Source organism: Notechis scutatus, chromosome 1 (genome assembly GCF_049901735.1).
Source record: "Notechis scutatus isolate UNSWTSFEM ecotype Mainland chromosome 1, rNotScu1.2, whole genome shotgun sequence".
In the NCBI taxonomy this organism is placed as follows: domain Eukaryota; kingdom Metazoa; phylum Chordata; class Lepidosauria; order Squamata; family Elapidae; genus Notechis; species Notechis scutatus.
In genome coordinates, this window is record NC_142009.1 from 143027712 (window position 1) to 143045908 (window position 18197).

The 18197-nt window shown below is 36.8% G+C and overlaps 1 protein-coding gene across 6 annotated transcripts in view; it reads left to right on the forward strand.

The window, feature by feature from the left end:
* The window catches only part of KLHL29 (kelch like family member 29), a 445820-nt gene that overhangs the window by 75409 nt on the left and 352214 nt on the right, over positions 1-18197 (forward strand). For 3 of the 6 annotated variants that reach the window (XM_087947359.1, XM_026675541.2, XM_087947361.1), the window contains one exon: positions 8860-8962. The exons of 1 other annotated variant lie outside the window; for it this stretch is intronic. The gene's annotated coding sequence lies outside the window, so the exon portion shown is untranslated. Of the gene's footprint in view, positions 1-8859; positions 8963-9101; positions 9227-15413; positions 15463-18197 lie in introns of those variants that run through there. 2 more of the 6 variants (XM_026675543.2, XM_087947364.1) reach the window with 2 other exon arrangements.

Genomic DNA, 18197 nt, shown 5'->3' on the forward strand with positions numbered 1-18197 from the left:
GCGCAGTTACTACTGTGTAGTTATTTGAACTCCTTTATTACATTCCTTTTTTCTTGATTTAAAGAGTTATGTTGCTCATTGAACTCATGTTCATGCATGGGAATCAGTTACGAACTTGTTGTGGCCTGCACGGATTGAACAAACAAACAAAACTTGTTAACAACTCCATTAGCACAGTTCCTTTTCATCAGGCTTGGATTCTACCTAATGTACCACTAACCATTATTTTCCTCACCTAGTTTGCTCAGCAGTGACAGATAATAGATGAAGCCATTACAAATATATTTGACACTGCATCCCTGAAGATGTGAAAATTGAAGTCTCTCATCATGATTTAAAATGTGTGCTCACTTGCTTTAATGAGGTGGAAGAAGTAGCAGTCGAAATAAAGCAAGCCAGATTTCTATAAACACTGGCTGGCTGTTATTCGGGTTAATATACTTCATCATGCCCATATAGTGATGAAGATAGCTTAGGTTGAATTTATGCTCAATCAAGTGTTCTTGTGGCATGATTTTTTTCCTATGATTTGACAATTCAATAAAATTTCATTGGGCTCATAAAAACATATATTACCTTTGTTTCATCTATTTTTTGAATTGTGGTATAATGTGCACTTATTTGGAAATAGTCCTTTGCAGTAAAGTTTGGTAGTGATTTGTGAGAATTAAGGCAAACATCTCAACTTGCTCCTGTAATATGAGGGAGCTCAGACACTGACCAAGATGGCCTACTCAGGGCTGGTAGTGGAAGAAGGAGCCAGCTCCTTGCTCCTTTCCTTCTTCCTTTATCATTCCACTCCACCACTATGGGTCTAACCAAGGTTCTCCCGAGAGAGTATTTTTTAAAGGCTGAAGGTATAGGGTCATGGAAATGAGTTTGGGCCCTTTGTTTTGGTGGGACGCAAAGTCTCCTCTGCCACACTATTTTAGCCCTTAGTTTTATTTTTTCCCCCATTTCAATGTGTAGGCTAACAAAGCATGAACTATTTTATTTGTTTGGTGCTCTTGATAATCGATTTACCTACACAGCCACAAATGGGAACAGTTTTGATTAAATTGTGTATTTCTATATTTTCTCTTTTCTTTTTGCAAAGAGGGAAATTATACATATACCACAAGCTTTGTAAATGAATGAAGTACACTGTTGTGGATAAGGGCCATTCCTTAGGAAATGACGTATAAATCTAAATTAAGCTTGAAACACCACAACTTTTCCAATTTTCACAGGAAGAAATCATTTGTAAGTATGAGAAGTATTGAGGCTACAAAGATAATTGTTTTTAAGTAGCCAAACTGTTTCCTAGTATTTTATTTTCTTGGTACATTCTGTCTTAGATCCTATTATACTCACAGCCCTATACGTCCTCTTTGTCAAGCCTCCCTTCTGTACTCTGCTTGATCCTTGCTCAGCCTCCCTTGAACTCTTACACACACTCCCTGACACTTTCTGTGCCTCCCTTGCACTCTCACACAAACACCTTTCCAGAAGCTCCCCATGCCTCCTTTGTGCCCATGTGCACCCTCCCCAAGACTGACTTGATATGCCTTCCTCTCCCCCTTGCACATCCGTTCCTGCCATTCCTTCCTGTCAGCAATCGTCTATCTTCCAGCTTGATGGCAAGTCACGTTTTTGCTGGTTTCCCCACTGACTTGATTTGTGGGAAACCAGCAGGAAGTTTCCTTGCCTAATGACCATCGGATTTGGTTAACAACAGCAATTGCGATTGCAGAGATTGCCATTGCTAAGTGAAGCGTTTGTGTTTCATGATACTATTAATTCAGCCCTGCAAAATATTCCCAGTTTTGCCCAGTTCTGATTCAAGTTCTAGAAAATGTACACTTGTTATTACCTATGTTTTCCTATAGACTGGATAGAAAAACCCACGTACTTCTTGCTTTACTCTGAACTGACCTTCTAGCTGGAGTACAATGAACTTTTGTTTGCCTATTGATTTATTTTAGGAAATACACTGAGAATGGCTGCCATTTTAACTTATGAATTCTGGGCAGCTAACAATCAACAAAAAAGAATATCCTAGAACCTTTTAATGGCCCTAGAAGCATCTGGAGAGAGCATGAAATAACTAGGTTTGCAGCACAAATCTTTTTCATCATCTATAAGTTATCTTCTTACTAGTTTGCAGCTTCCTTGCAATATCCCAGGAAGCATTAAGACAGATAGACCGGTTTCTGCTGACAGTGGAAAAGTCCCAGAGATTAATCTGGAGAATTAGTTTGATATAGTTATATTGAGTAGAATAAGAAGAAAATAACCCATTTCTCTAATTTATATAATTTGCTAAATAGCAAATATTCTCTTATCTGTTTTTAATTTCTGTAATAACACTGAAATAAGTGCAAACTTCAAAAACAGCTTCAGAAAGTCCTCACTTACCAAATTCAGTTGGAACCAGCAACTCTGTCTCTAAGCAATGTTGTGACCATGCTGGATAACAATGTTAGTTCCACTGAGATCTTTTAACAAATCACCCACAACTGTTAAGAACAATGTCACATAACTGTGACTTACAACTTTCTTCTGGTGTTCCCATTGACTTTGCCTGTTTAAAGCCATAAATGATGATTAAATGACTATGGGATGCTGCAGCCATTGTAAATATGCATTGGTTGTCAAATGTAATTGCAATTACATGACAGTGGGCGTATCGTGATGGCTGCAAGTTCAAAGGCTGGTCATAAACCTCCTTTTTCAGTGCAGTCAATAAGCAAGGACTACCAATATTACTCTCCTGCATAGATGAGAAATGATGAGCTATATCATCGGAAACTATGAATGCAAAGCATTGGAGAAGATAATTTACTCTTGGCTTGTTACTCCTGAGCCTGTGGCTGCATTTCCTAGTAAGTGAAATGCAAAGCACCAAATGCAAATTCCAGAGTATCAGAAGGCAAGACAAGAAGCAATAGATGGAAGGAGAGAAGCAACCCAGAACTAAGGAGAAGCTTTCTAACAGAACAATCAACCAGTGGAATGGCTTGCCTTCAGAAGTTGTGGGTGTTTCATTACTAGAGGCTTTTAAGAAGAGGTTGGACAGCCATTTGTCTGGAATGGTACAGGGCAGAGGTGTCAAACTGATGGGCCACAGGCTGGATGCAACCCGTGCATGCCACGCTAATCCCTGCTTCACAAAGGCAAAGAATGTTGTTTGACACCTGTGGTATAGGGTTTGATTAGAAGACCTCCAAGGTCCCTTCCAACTCTGTTATTCTGATCATTGGGAGAGTGAAAATATCCTAATAAACCAATTTCTGTCGTATCACAGTATTTCCACCTGATCCCCACATTCTGCCCTTGCATGCTCGTGTTCAGCAAAATTCAGCCTGGTTGCTCCAACTGGGCGTTCAGTGCATCTAAATTGTACTGTTCGGGAAAATGTTGCCTGAAATCATAGGTGCTACAAACACTTTAGTATTATTTGGGAGGGTTAAGAGATGGGCAAGATATAAACTGTAGTATCTATTGACTTGTGCCTGGTTCTTGCTAGAAAGCAAGTATCTTTTGATTTGCATGACTTAAAAATATTGACATTGACTGGATAGAATTGTGCAGGAAGGTTATGCACTTCATGTAGAAGAAATGTTTAATATGGAGAAAGATGTAATCAGACGAACACTTATTTATAGTCTGATGTCACAGATTGATTAAATAGGCGACTTGGACACTATGAAGTTGTGCAGGTGGTGGATTTTTCCCTTCATGCCAGACCTTAAGCATTTGAAATCCTTGCTTTTTCTTTGCCAGTTCACAACCATATTTCCAAACCGTAACAGCTTGAATGAAACAGCAGTTCCAGATGTCTGCCTGTTGAACTTGAAACAAGCTCCTACATTAATAAAGATATTGGCAGCTATGTCTGCATTCAGTGGTTTGCAAACCTCTATACCTCCACCTCCTACCAGTAGTATATATTCTGGGTTTTCTCTAGGCTCAATAAACGTAAAGTCTCTCATAAATAGATAACGTGCAATAATGTGAAAAGTGCTGGCGGCTCTGTGTCTGAAAACAACCATATTTCCTAATATTTAATCTTTCCTCCAGCTATTTCATTTAGACCTATGTTTCTATGCTTTGGATTTATTGCTGTAAATTTCTCTTGGTGGTATGTTTTGGATTTTTAAAAAAATAAAAATAAAATAAAAGCAATTAATGTTTTCTCTAATTTTAAGTCAGTCATCTAAAAATATCTTTAGCACACTTTAGAAAACGAGTAATGAATTATGAACTGAGTGTTGGGTGATAAAGTAACCCTGCTATCTTGCAAACTTTCAGTATGTATTAGAATCAGTACTGTAGTATTTATGGTCATGCACATAATCCATACATTGTTTTCTCTGAATGACCTATAGAAGGGGATTTGTCACATACTGCTTTTAGAAACAAGAACATTTTTGGACAATAATTATAATTCTTCACTTGAAAATATTTCTCAGCTGCCTTTACCCGGTGTAGGAGGTAAAAGTATTTGACAAACAAGAGCTCAGTGTGTGGTGTTCAATGTCATGTGAATGAGGCTTGAGGCTGTACAAATTGCCTTTCTCTCCTCTGCCTCTATTATGCCTCCCATAATATAATCTGTTTGGTTTTGGGAACAGATGTGGGTATTGTGCTACCCATGTTTGCATCATTGATAGATAGATGCAGCAGAATACAATCAGATTGGACTACTGCAATACACTCTGCATAAGGCTGCCCTTGAAGAATATCAAGGAATTTCAACTGGTACAGACTGCCTCTGTATTATATCTCTGCTTTGTGAGCTGTACCAATTGCCAGTTTGCTTCTTGGTCCAAGCTGCTGGTTTTAACACTTAAAGCCCTTCATGGCATCAGATGGGTCTACCTGAGAGGCAGCCTCTCTCCAGATATATCAGCCCGCCTCATTATAGTTGGCAGAACGGCCATGTTGCAAATACCATCAGCTAGGGATCTATAATTGGTGAGTCCCAAGAGATAGGCCTTCTCTGCTGTGGCATCCTCCTTAAAGAACATTCTCCTCCCAAAATTAGGTTAGCTAAATTAGGTTGTCATTTTGCAAAGCTGTTAAGATTTGGTTTATGTTATCAGGCCTAGGGCTTTGAAGGAATCAGATTTGCTTAGATGACTCCATTGTTGAGCTGGCCATTTTTATCCTCTTTTTGTTTGGGGTTTATATATTTGTTTTTTATACTATTTATTTCTTAATGCAATTTCTTTATTTTTTATATCTTTTATATCTATGTTTTTTTTCTCTGATTGTTACCTGTCACCAATTTTTGGTGAGATGAGCAGCTATACAAATTTGATCAATCAATACATTGGGTTATACTAACAACACTCTTATTCATTCAAAATTATTTTAAAAAATGATACTGTTTTATTGAAAAGGTGCCTGACATAATTCATTGTGTATTGAGATCACTGCATCATTTATAATTAAAACAGAGTATTTCTTGTGGGCTTCTTTTAAAAACTAAAGACTTCTTTTAAAAATAAAAGACTTTTTCTTTAACTAAGTAGAATAATCTTTAAAATCCTTTGAAACATAAATATTAAATGATCTTTTGTGGCATTAATTTAACAGGCCTACACGAACTAAACATAAAATTGATCTGTATTCTTCGGTATACATTCAATTTTTTAAAACAATAGGCGCTTGATCCAAAACACTTTGAGTGAAAAAAGAAAGCTGCTAGTGAAAAAAAATTGCATGTTAATACAATAAACATTATTGTGCTAGAGTAGCGGTCTCCAATCTTTGTGGCTTGGCAGCCCAGCTGGGGGGTGAGAGGGGAACCACACCAGGCAAGTGGTGGGCCAGTGCACACCTATATGTCATGTAGCGCGACTGCAAATTGAGCTGTGCATGCTTGTGTGTGCTGGCCTACTGCTCCTGCAAGTTGAACTGTGTGTGCATGCACACTGGGCTGCCTCTTTTACAGCCCGGTTCCGAATAAGCCACAGTCTGGTAGTGGGCCACAGCCAGGGGGTTGGGGACTGCTGTGTTAGAGACTCTTGTTATGTTTTATTTTTACAAGTATACATATTACATATATTTGGTTTTTTTTTACCCTACTCCTTTATGAGATGCAAAATAATTCTTGATATGAGCAGAAAGTACTATATTACTTATTACTTGAACAGTAGTTCATATTACTTGAACAGTAGTTCAGTACTGAATATTGTGATGGGTGATGGAAGTAGCAGTATCGGATGATTTTAATTTCAATCTTTACTTGTTCAGGACAGTACAGGTAGTTCTCAACTTACAACCATTCATTTAGTGACAGTTTGAAGTTACAGCAGCAGTGAAAAAAGTAACTAACTGCTACTCACACTTATAACCATTGCAGCATCCCCACAGTCACATGATCAAAATTCTGGCGCTTGGCAAGCCAGTATGTATTGACCTCAGTTGCATTGTTCCAGGGTTATGTGAACTCCATTTATGACCGTCCCAACTGGGTTCTGATATCGAAATTCAATGGGGGAAGTTGGATTCACTTAATGATGCCGTGTGTCACCTAAACTGTAGTGATTTCCTGAACCATGGCAAAAAGTTGTAAAATCAAGTGTGACTCACTTAACAACTGTCTTGCTAAGCAACAGAAATTCTGGTCCCAATTGTAGTTGTAAGTCGAGGACTATCTGTATACACAATAGTTCAGGTATTCCTTTGCCCATAAGAATATATATTTTTTACTAAATCCTAAAAAGAACAAGGATTTAAGATGTCTGCATGTCTTATTCTTAAATTGACATTTGATTACTTCTCAAATAATGTGCAAGAAACATGTAGAAAAGTTACAATTTTAAAAATGCTATAGAAGATGCATTGCACGAGAATGAGCAATTACCGGTATAACTATTTATTTTAGTTTTTAGTTTTTATCCTTAGGATATTACAGGGGGAAATGGTAATAAAATGCTAAAAAGTGACTTACAGTAAATTGTTTTCCAAGTTGGGCCTTGGAAAAACGGTGCTATAAGCAGTGGTGGGATTCAAATATTGTTATTACTGGTTGTATGGGTGTGGCTTGGTGAGCATGGCTTGGTGGGCGTGGCAGGGGAAGGATACTGTAAAATCTCCATTCCCAACCCACTCCAGGGGGAAGGTTACTGCAAAATTCCCATTCCCTCCCCATTCCTGAGGGAAGGTTACTGCAAAATCCCACTCCTTCCCCACCCCACTAACCTGCTTTCCAGCTCCGTTCTCTTGTGCAGGGCAACAAAAGAAGACCCAGCCGATCAGCTGGGACTTGGGGAGCAGAGAATAGATGGGGGCGGGGCCAGTCAGAAGTGGTATTTGCCGGTTCTCCGAACTACTCAAAATTTCCGCTACCAGTTCTCCAGAACTGGTCAGAACCTGCTGAATACTGCCTCTAACTATAAGCAGATTGTGAGGTAAAACTACTTTTATTGTTAAGTGTTTTTCTGATGCTTTATTTTCTGGCTGCTCTTTCTGACAAAGAAAACTCCAGCTAACAAAAGCATCTGCTATAATAAAGGCACAGTAAAGTGTCATAGGACTCTCTTAGAAGAGGTTAACATTTACACCTCTAAAAATGACTTAATGCCTCTAAATAATTTTGATTTGCTTCTCACCATGAATCTGCTTGAATTACTTTCTTACTGTGTAAGTGTTATCTTTAATGGCTATTTAAATGGTTGCATGGTACTGTATTTTATGAAATATTAATATAATGTGTGTGAGTCTGATGGAACCAAAGAACAAAAGGACTATTTTTATAATACATTGGTGAAAAATTGCTTTCTACGCAAAGTACAGCGAGAGTGGCTTTCTACATTGTCAAATGAAACAGTTTCATGTGTCACTTTAGGCATATACAGTACTGTTTATGTAGAAAAAGCTATTTGAACACATAACAAGACCAAAGAGTCCTCCAGCATTAATTATTGGGGCGGGGGAATGTGCAAAACCACATGTGGATTTTGTTTTCTTCATCTGTGCTTACAGGAAGAAGATAAACTATGACACAGTTCTAGAAACCCAAAGTTTCTAGAACTAAATAGCTGTAACTCATTTAGTTTTCCTAGACAATATTCATTGCTTCCCTAAAATCTTTGTTATACAGGACCAAAGTGTGTCATAGTAAAAATGTAAAATAAATACATAGTGTTACATTCACTTTAAAAGATTTAAAAAAAAGGATTCCTAGGCACTGCCAGCAGTTCATTTTGTAGAATTACATGTCATAGGCGATAAGGATTATTTTCACCTTTATTTCATCCAAGATAGGCCATGGATAGAAACTGTCCATTTACACTTTCTTCTGTGAGTCCCGACCCTGATAAAATGTTAGATAAGACATAGATACACAAACACAAGCACACACATTTTGTACTTTTTTATTTTAGATTAAAAAAAAATCATACAGTCCTCAATAATTGCCTAGATTCTTCCTGTTGTTTATAATAACTCAACTACTTCTTATGGAGACATTGAGAAAGACTTAACTTATTTATATATTTAACAGAACTAACCAATTATTTAAATACATTTTGCTCTATCTGATATCAAATGTCTATTTTTAAAGGAATCACTATATAAAAATTGCAATGCTATGTGAGAAGGCTTGACTAGACTGGGCTATTTTTCAACGACATGCTAAGTTTCTCCATATATTGATATGATGGATTCTTCAAGTCATCTAGGGAATTTTTTTTTACATATAATTCTGCTTAAATGTGTAAATTATCCAGAGAAAGGCAACATGGCAATGGAAGCAACCAAAGTTCCTTGCATTATTTTTATTTGTGATTTGTAAAAAGCCAGCATTCGTTTATATGCGTTTATATTTCAGAAAACCATTTAACTGATTTATTTCTTAATTTTTAGGTGATCTGGTTTCACAAATAGCATCATCTTTAAATGACAAGAATCTTGGGGCTACTTTCATTTACAAGATACTGAATTAAAAACAGATTCTGGAAAGTATAAGGTAAGCTTTTAGTGCACTTTAAACATGCCCGTGTACTATGTGCTGTCCTACGTGAGTCTGTGAACTGGTGTCAGTTTCCTAATTTGTGACTGTTTATAATCTGTATTAGTTTACCGGCCTCTCTTGAGGTTATTACATGTGAAGCTATTTTGGGAATGACCAGCAATATCTGGTAGAATGGAGAAACATACAGGCTCATATACTGCTATTTTTTTTTTTGTCAAGCTGCTGCAGTTGAATGAGTTACTGCATGGTGATACCAAGGTCAGTTTTTTATCGAAACACTTTAAAACAATGCCCAGAGATTATTTCCAATTCCAAACTTTTTGTGCATTGTTCTTTTTCTGTGGAGTAGTCTTTAGGAACTGTTTAATAGACATGGAATCTGGTAGACAGCAATATGCTGCCTCTGTAATCTTTAAAAATACGAAGCTAAACTCTAGCATATTTTGGTCCTGTGTTTTATATTTTGTCATATTTCAGCAGTTAGAACCAACTTGGAGATTTCTCAGAGCTCAGGTGAGCTGTTCTGAAAGTCATGTTCTCGCAGCATCATAATAAAGAACAACCTGTGTTGATCTGGCAAATCTCCCCTGTTTTGATGCATTTTTGTTTTCCTGAAAGATGATTCCGATGTCCTTTGAGGCTCAGAAAAAAGGAAGAAAAATCCATGCTTACATTAATGTGGATGTCTTGTATTATATAAAAACTCTAATTTAAATTTTACTCCCCACCTTTTCAGCAGTTGACTTAGACTTTGTTTTGGATTGATAAAATTTGCCTGCTATGATCTTTATTCTTGATGGTTATCTCTGAATTTCTTTGCATTCTCTAGTATGTATATACATTCAGAGACACCCTATAGATACTACACCACAGAGAAATAGTCTAATAAAATGTAAAGGATGATCAAAAATAACTTTTGATAGGGAGCAGAAATGTCTCCCTTTCTAATAGGAACAAGTATTATAAGTTAAGCTATGATGCTGTTGTTTTTAATAACTTTAGCCTATTACCTCAAGAAGGTATGTGGGGCAGGGAATAAGCTAGAAGTGAAACTTCAGTTACAGTATTAGAGGCTTGCACACTGTTAAATTGAATTAATGAGGTTATTAAAAGCTTATTGCAGGAGAGTCCCAACAGTGAATCCCTTCATTGGCTACTCAGCTTAGAAAGCAAAACGCATCAGAATTTTTTTTGCTCTAACTTTGAAAATAATAGTGTCAGGATTTATTTTTCTACTTCTGGATTTGTGTAGGGTTCTTACTTGGTTGTGATTCACATTCATATTTTTTTTAAAAAAGCTGTTAGTTTATTGCAACAAAATTGGGTTCTTCATTTTTTTAAATCTAAATTACTTACTTTAAAATTAAAGGTGAGATTCTTAAGGTTCCTTGGATGCCTTGATCACATAGAGTTAAGTTCTGGAATTCAAGAGATGTTAGTACTGTTTACAAGCCAACATCATTCACAAAAACTACATGTAATCATAATGAATATAGCATAGTCTTTCAAGAATATAGAATTTCTATAATATTAAATATTTAAAAATTGAATCTTACAGTATTTCCCTTTTTCTGTTATATGGGCATTTATTCTGATACATGGTTTTTTTGTAGAAAATAAGAGTGAGTTTCATTTTCTTACTTTCACAGGAGTCATTTTTGCATTTTTTGCATTTAACCTACGTTGTCAATCTAAAAATATCTGATTAGTTAGCTGCTTGCATGAGGTTTTTTTTCCTTCGTTTTTTTCTCTTTTATACTGTTGATGTTTGAAAAAGAATCCCAAAAATAAGCTTGGACTAGGATTGAGCTGCTTATGAGACCAAACTATCTTTTTTCTAGCTCAGATATAATAGCAAAACAATATAATTTACAAAAAACCAACAATGGGGAAACAATAAAACCCATTATAGGTAATCCTTGACAATTGGAACCAGAATTTTGGTTGCTAATCAGGGTGGTTGCTAATTGAGTCACCCCTGATTTTATGATTGTTTTGCCATGACCTACAAGTATATCATTGTAGTTGTTAAGTGAATCACTTGGTTGTTAAGCGAATCTGGTTGACTTTGCTTATCAGAAGCTGGCAGGGAAGATCACAAAAGGTAATCATATGACCACAGGACATTGCCAAACGCCCACATTTTTTCTCACCTGACCATGGGGAAACTGCAACAGTCGTAAGTTGAACACTGGTTGTAAGTTATTTTTTTTCAATGCTGTTGTAACTTTGAACAGGGGCTAAACGAATGGCTATAAATCGAGGACTAGCTGGACATGGATTTGAGGTACCTGGAGGGTTTCTCAGAGGGATGACAGGTTTTCAACACTTTGCAAAAGAGCTGCACATTTGCAGTTGTGTGCCCTTTGGGGGGAATGCTGCTACAGAGGGCAGGGACAGTCCTGGAAAATGCTCATTTATGTGGTCCTTCCAGGAAGAATAGTTTATTGATAAGAATAAGAGTAAGCCAACCCTGCAGGAGTTTACTGAATGAGAAGAAACACCCAAAGAAGACAAACCAAGTTCTAAGCCAGGTATGGTTTGATTATGTGTATAGCACTCTTGCACAAGCTGCAGCCAGATTTTTGCCCATGGTTTTGCATAAACTTGGATACTAAAGGTTTTTAATTGGACACTTCTTTCAACACAAACCGAACCTGTATAACTTAAATTGAGATCCAAGTCCTGAGCGTTTATGTAATTGTTTCCTTTTGGCTTACTGGGTTGGAGGAGACTCCAGGTAATCCCTCATATCTCACAGACTTCGTGTGGCCAGATAAATGTTGATGACTTTATTTCTTTCTTCTTTTCTGTGAGCTGTTTGCTATGCACACGGCAAGTGTATTAAACCAATTTCAGAAAGATGCATCGTTCTATCATAGAAATACTTTATGTATCTTATTTGGCAGAGATTTTTTATTTATGCTGAAAAACTCCCAATAAAAAATGATTTCAATTAAATATATATTAAAGGACACATTATTGCTAAATGTCTTTTTTAATTTTATTATAAGGGAATACATTTCCCTCTTTCCTCAGCCCGGAATTTAGAGTTGATTTTCTGGCAACCAGAGATAAAAGTATAATGGAGACTGTAATATAGTTTTAAAAGACAGAATGCCTGCATGCTTTATTTCAAGGAGTGGCAGGCTTTTCCCATATTACCGGAATAACTTTTAATACAAATAAAACAAACTGAGATTAATAGCAAAGCATGAATCACTTTGACATATCTAAGAGAACTGCCTAGAGATAGGACTCAGAAATTATATTATGCATTATATTTACTTTATACACATTATCGAATACCCCATTATTCCCCTGAATGTCTTTAGGTTTTCTTTTTTTTTTTGTTTCAGCTTAATTTACACAAATTTAACATGCATTCAAAATGTAGTTCTCTCTCCACTAATACTGGTATTTATGCGGAATGTCTGTCTGGAATCATATTTTTTTTAAGAAAATATGTTAAGAGGTAGGCATAATTTTAATGGATTTAATATATTAAATTATTTTAGGAATAGGTGTTCAGAAAGGCCCCTCATGATCCTATCTTCAATATGTGGGTGGTAGGGAGGTGGTTTGGGTCCACCACCATCCCCTACAAATTGCCAGCAAATTAGATTGGCACCAATGCAAACTTGGGTCTAAGAGTGAAGTGTAAAGGAACTTCTTTATTATTTACATTTTGTCATTTTTGACTGAACTGTATAGACCTGCAACTTTCAAACTGTTGCCAAAAGTCTGACCTCTTTCAATGCATGTTTTACCAGAATTATATGTCTCGGTGCCTTCTCAACTCATTGTCTTCTGCAGTACAAGTAGTCCTCAACTTATAACCACAATTCAGTCCCAGATTTTTGTTGTTTAGCAAGACAGTTGTTAAGTGAATTTTGCTCCATTTTATGACCTTTCTTGTCACAGTTAAGTGCAGTTGTTAAAAACATGGTTGTTAAGTGAACCCGGCTTCCCCACTGACGTGGCTTGTCAAAAGGTCTCAACAGGGGATCACATGATCCCTAGACATTAAAACGGTTGTAAATATGAATCAGTTGCCAAGCATCTCGAGTTCGACCATGTGACCATGGGGATTTCACAACGGTTATAAGCATGAAAAATGGCCATAGGTTACTTTTTTCAGGGCTGTTGTAACAGTCACTAAATCAACTGTTCTAAGCTGAGGACTACCTGTATTTAGAAGTACTAGGTGTGATTTACTTGTAGAGTGGGGTGCCTGAGAGTCTTCTCAAATCTATAGGCAGCCATTAAAAGCTCTTATGCCTGAGTGAGGTTATCCTCCCCTTCTAAGGGTGGTCTGCAATTTGGAAATTCTTATATATGAGCAGGTGGCAGCTGTGGCTAGCAGGGCAGTTTCACTGTTACATTTTTGTATGCCAACTGTGACCGTTCCTGGATGAGGAGTTTTTGCTCATGATCAAGTCGTTTCATGTTTGGACTACGTAATATGTTCTCTATGGGATTAACCTTGAAAAACATTAGGAGAGCAACCGGTACACAATATACTCATCCCGAACAGTGTTGGCTATATCTGGATATGCGTTGATGATCCCAGAGCTTTGGAAGGTGCATTGGTTGCCAGTTGGCTTCTAAATGTGTCTCAAGTTGCTGGTTGCCCATATGACTTTGAACGGAGTGATCTTAGGGAATGTCTTCTCCTGTATCCATCTTCCCATTAAGCTAAATGAAATAGGTTCAGGTCCCATCCCTCCAGAATTGTCACATTCCCAGGGGCAGCCTTTACTTTCTGGAATTCCCATCTAGTCAAAAATCATTCAATCGCATCTTCTCTCTTTGCCAGGCGCACTTTTGGTTGGAAGGTGGGGTTGCAGGCACGTGGTATTTTTATTTGTGTTGTTTTTGTGTTTTGGAATTTGGGGAGGGGCAGGGATTTGAGTGAACTGGTAGCTCTGAGGATCAGCTGAGAGCAAACCGTTCAGTTTGCTCCGATGATCAGCCGTTCGGCTCACCTGCCTACCTGGGCTCTAGGCCTGTGCTTTATACCTTGTTTTCCAAGCTCAGCTAATTCACGCGGCACAGCGGATTGCTGTGCATCAGCTGTTTAACAGACAGGGATTGCTGAAGGTCATCACCGAACCGGTTGAATCGCACCCTGGGGAAGGGGATTATGTATCTGTTTAGATAAATCACTATATAAGCATTTTATATGGTTGTTTTCTGAATAAATTCTTTTTCTAAAGTGTTATTTCAGTTGTGGCTTGAGAATATTTTTAAATGTTTCTTAAAACACCTACTTGTTATATGAAAGCATTTTTATGCTGACTCTCACTTAGACACCTTACTGCTGATTCCCTCTGTCAAGTAGGAAATTTATAAAAAAAAAAAAAGAAATAAAAAAAACTGCTATCCCAGGTATAAAGTACTTGCACGGGTAAAAATAAAACAAAACGAACCAAACTTGCACTGCAATATGTGCTTGAAATCAGATGTTAACAGCATGGTAATGAAACCAAGCTATGCCTGTACACTTGATACTCAGTGTTTTTAAAAACTTGTGAGAGCAGGCTTATTAGGAAGAAAAGCAAATCCAAACTTTAAAGCCTTAATGTTCCCAGGAAATAAATTCTTACATTCCCAGGAAATATTTTTTTATGTTTCTTATGCAGCACCTGCAACATTTGCCAAATGTGACCCCTGTTTTTACATTTAACTTTTGAATGTTACGATTGCTTTTGTAGAACGAGTATTTTCATTTGTATTCAAAGTTCTGAAATAGTCATTTGAAGGTTCTCAAAGGCAGTTTCAAGAAAGTATTTGTCTTGGTGCTGGTTTTCTGTCTCTGGCATAAAAATAATTTATGCCCAGCCTCTCAGGAAATCTTATCTCCCTGAGTCTTGGATATCAGCCTATAAATGCAGAAGAGTCCAGAGGAGAAAGATGATGTATCATGTTATCCAATAATGCCGAGTAGTGACTCATAATATTGGGAATTATGGAACACAAGGCAGATTTCCCAGTTGAGAGGTAGGCATATTTGCCATCATCTTATTTATGCTAAGCCCTTCCTTCCAAAATTCTTATTTTCAACCCAAACATTTTATGGAAAACTATGTGCCATCTGTCCTAAAAATTTGGAATACTAATGTTTTCTTAAAAAATAATTGAGTCAGTTATTTTTATGACTTTAACTAACATTATGTTATATAAAATATACACCATCCTAACTTCCCCTCTGCAAAGTTCTGGGTTTTTTTCAAGCTTCGTGTAATGATCAAGCTAACAAAGCAGTGACGTGATAAAATAAATTGTTGATCAGCCATTTTCATCTGGTCTCTCATCTGACTGAAAGTGTATTGTCTAAAGATTCATATTTCTCACCTGTTTTTTTTCTGGATTAGACCATACCTTGTATTCCTTTTTGTTCCTCTACCAAATATCTCAGCTTTTTCCTTTCTATCTTCTCTAGTGGTTCTGCCTTTGTTTTAGCCAAAAGCTGCCAAGAAATGCGGAGAAAGGTGTGTTTAATTTTTATATCTCCTGTCCTGTCAATTCAGACTTTTTCTTTTTTTCTGTCTGCTTTTTTCCATCATGTTGAATGCCTACAACTTTTTTTTTTTTTCATTTTGGAGGGAGAAACAGTTGCAAATGGTGGTCTTGAATGGACCAAAGACAAACAAACATTCCTTCCCATCTCTCCCCTTCTTCCTTTTCAACTAGAGTAGGCATTCCAGTATTGTCAAACAGCAAAACTCACAATTCCTCACCATTACTGTAGCTGATGGTCTCTGGATTCAGGACAATTCTGACTGTTTCAACTGGGATGTTGTCCAGTATTCACTTTCTCAGGCATGGTTTGGAGAGGAAAAAAGCTAGGGTGGAAGAGACATCCAGTTAGGTCTTAAACTTAATTGAAATGCGATATTTTCCTGATTTGTTTTACAGTGTGTGTTTGTATGCAGTAGTTTTCTATTAATTATAACAAGTGATAATTACCACCCGCTCTCTGATACTATGCTCCAGAACAAACAGACTGACCCTGTGATTGTTTATTATATTGGTTTGTCTTTTTTTTAAAAAAAAGACATCTTTCATCATGGCTGTAATTAGATGTTCTGTTCTTAATGTACATCAGACAAAGTATTTAAAATCAATAAATTTAATATTTTAAAATTAAAATAATGTTTGCTGGTCTTATATTCCAACTAAACAAGGTATTTTTATAATGAATTACAAATATATGAATGTAGGTAATAAAACGGGAATCCTGTAATTGTTTTGGGTCAAGCTGTAAAGGATGGCAACTCTAAAAAGACCACAGAAATATTTTATGAGTTGACATATTTTCATTGGAGTATATGAATTATGATATACCCAGGGGGTGGGGGAAAACCAGGGTCAAGGGTGATAATAAATTATGTGTTTCAGAGTCAGCTGCACCCAGGCAGTGCCGGAAATGTTAACTCCCAAGAAATCCTTTTGAAGTTTTGGAAGTTTGGCTCGAGACTCATGATTTAATTGGGGTAACTGCCGGAATCCTGACAAAGGAATTATATTAGAAACACAAACACACACACACTCACACACATACACATGTGTTTGCCAAGCTGAGCAATAACTAGAAGAGGTTTCCTCAACCTGATTTGAATAGTTTAGACTACAGCCTCTATTAGCTGATTGGAGGTGAAACTTGCTGGGGCTAAGGGGAATTACAACATTTCAAGTTTGGATTAGAAATTTGGAGAAAGAAAAGATTTCTATCATCTATTTAATCTGGGGCAGTTTTGATCAGCCTTAGTATTCTTCATTGTGTAAATTTCAATTTGCAGAATTTTTAATCTTGTCCGTGGTGATTGGAAAATCCTTGGCACTAAAGTCCATACATGGGGAGGGGCGTATGCAAACTTTGGAAAAATTAGTCTGGGGTAAAACTCTGAGAAGTAGGGTTGCTACTTTTTTAATGCTAGTTATTAAAACCTCTGGTTTCTAAAGCATTTTATTCATTTGTTGACCAATTTAGCATCACTATTTAATAAAAGCATGCATAAAATTACTTAATTTTGAAGTAGAGGGTCCAAGTGGAACAATCTGATGATATGCGAATGAAAATAAACTTTTTCTATAGAGACAGTTGATCCCACAATAATTAGTAATTGCTGAGAGTGGGAAACATGGTGCAGGTTTCTGGTTCAATATAAATATACAGAGACAGCTTGCTGAAAATAACCTTGTAAGTCTCCAAGGTATATCAGGTTTTCATACAGTATCTAGAAAGATGGCTGGATGGCTTTGGACCAGTTGCTCTCTCTTAGTCCAGACATCAGGCTCGGGTGACAAGCCAGTTGGTCAATTTCTATTGCAGCCAATAGATCAATACTTGATTGATCTGGGGTGGTGGTGGAACCCAGCGGACCTGCATTTGCGTGAAAGCATTTTGTAGGAAAAAAAATCTTGTGTAGCAGCATAATTTTTACTTGCCATTTTTATATCTGTCTTGGCTTAAGAGTTTCATAATTTTAGAGCAATGAATTCTTGATACTGTATGTTAATATCCAAATTGAGTTGGACATTCTCTACTTAGGGCACATTTGGTTTATTAATGAATACTGTGTCACTTTTTAATATATATTACTTTAAAAATGAGAACAGGGGGATGGGAAGGACAGACTCATAAGAAAAGAATTACAAGAGTACTATAGTCTGCCAGGTTTTTTTTAACCTGTGCTCACTAGTAGCTAATAAGCCTAAGCACTAAGCACTAATAAGCACTGCACACCAGAACAACCAGACACAAGAACAGTTTTTCCCCGAACACCATCACTCTGCTAAACAAATATTTCCCTCAACATTGTCAAACTGTTTACTAAGTCTGCATTACTATTACTATTAATCCTCCTTTCCTTTTACCCATCTCCTCCCACTTTTGACTGTATGACCGTAACTTTGTTGCTTGTATCCTAACGGTTTTTATTGACTATTTCCTAGTATAATTTGTTTATTTATTGTACCCTATGACTATCACTAAGTGTTGTGCCTTATGATTCTTGACGCTTGATGAATATATCTTTTCTTTTATGTACACTGAGAGCACATGCACCAAGACAAATTCCTTGTGTGTCCAATCACACTTGGCCAATAAAGAATTCTATTCTGTTCTATTCTATTCTATTCTATTCTATTCTATTCTATTCTATTCTATTCTATTCTATTCTAATAACACATTAAGCATGGTAAGCTTTAGGATAGGAAGTTT